Source organism: Montipora foliosa, chromosome 1 (assembly GCF_036669935.1).
Source record: "Montipora foliosa isolate CH-2021 chromosome 1, ASM3666993v2, whole genome shotgun sequence".
Classification (NCBI taxonomy): Eukaryota; Metazoa; Cnidaria; class Anthozoa; order Scleractinia; family Acroporidae; genus Montipora; species Montipora foliosa.
The window spans coordinates 9,368,674-9,370,335 of record NC_090869.1 but is presented as its reverse complement, the minus strand read 5'-3'; positions in this window follow the sequence as shown (position 1 = coordinate 9,370,335).

Sequence of the window (1,662 nt, the reverse complement as noted above, 5' to 3'; positions counted from 1 at the left end):
TTTGGTAGAGATCCATGGATGTTCCCCTACGAGGTATACTTCGTTTCACTCCCCATCATGTCTTTTCAATGCCTTGCTGTGGGCTCGTTTGTCTGGGTCGACGAAGTTTAGGCGATGGTTAACTGCGGTGAGATGATGTTAGCCCTTGTCTTGTAGGCAGTTGTAAACTTTCCGGTCACAGGTAGCTAGGGCTAATATTTTTTCAAGGAAAGTTTACGGTCAGAAAATTAATATGTGTTCTGGCGGATTGAGGGCTATCCATTGCAGTTTTTTCTTGAGCATCGCGAAACAGATCCATCTCCCGATGCAGCACTTTGTCTTTGCCAACTGATTGCGTTTTCACACAGGTTTTGGACACGGAAGACGAAAGTAAATTGTTTTCTTTGCACCACTCTATGCACAACTCTGGAAAGGCTATAAAGCAGGGACAATTTCCAAATGATCAAATCTTCCATTGCTGTGACCCTTTTACTTCGGTAGCCATCTTGATTATTACGAAGACAAAAGTTTGCTTCAAAAGAAAGGAAATGTGAAACGATTTTAATTGCAATGAACTCGTGCATGAAAGTTTCCCATGAAAGATGCACCATCAGACTTTAAGCGAGGTATACTCTTCCACGCAGTGAACTTATAAGTGTGCCGCACGCACGGGGCATGAAGGAAAAGCAGGTCACAGTTCACAGCAATACTGGAAAACCTAAGACTATCACAGGGACTAACCTTAAGCCTAAACAGTGCCTTTAGTCGTAATTAGGGTTACGGTTAGCATTATTAAAGGGATGGGTTGTTTCAAAAGTAGTAAAACAGGGATCTCTTAACGGTAACCTACAAGTGTAAGTTCGATTGTAGGTGCTCGGCGCGGCACGTGTATATAATTACGTATCATTGTTATGTAAATAGTCAGCCAGAATTCAAATAAATATCATTTTCAAGGTGTGAATTAGCAACTTGACACGTTAGCTCAGTGGTAAAGAACAGGGACAAGTAATCCAGAAGTTTACAGTGGGTCGGAGTTCAAGGCAAGCTGCGAGTGACATATCATGGGATAAAATGGTAGAAAAAGCCGAGCGAGGTCTGGAAATAAAAACAAGACGAAGGGATAGAAAGAGGAAAGCTGAGACTAAAACGAGTAACGGTGTGGGCGATGAAGGGAAAGAAGAGAGAGAGGGAGGGAGAGAAAAAATGAGATCCGTTTTTATTCATCCCGTAAGTACAAATTACCCATGTATATATTCAGTTCTCTTGGGTATACGTATTGTTCTACAAAACAATAGCGCGAATGAATAATTAATTTATTCTGCATGCATAATGAAGTAGGGACCTGTACGGAAATCATTCCGGAAATCTTAAACTGCTTGAAGCGAACTCTGACTGCCTAAGAGCTAACTGCGCCGTAGCGCGACTTCGATTACCGAGAAAAGAAGAGCCAAAATGACTAAAAACATAGGTTTATATACGAAGAAACTAAATTATGCAAAGCGAGAAAACTGAAGGTGTAAATGGCAAGCAAAAGAAACGAACGTGCGAAAACTTTAAACAAAAATGGGACACGCTAACGAGCAGGCCACGAAAAAGCTAATGAGGCGGAGAAACAAATTAATTTGACACAAACAGAACAACAATAAAGAAAACACGCTAAGATCTTACATCGTGTTTCGAGTA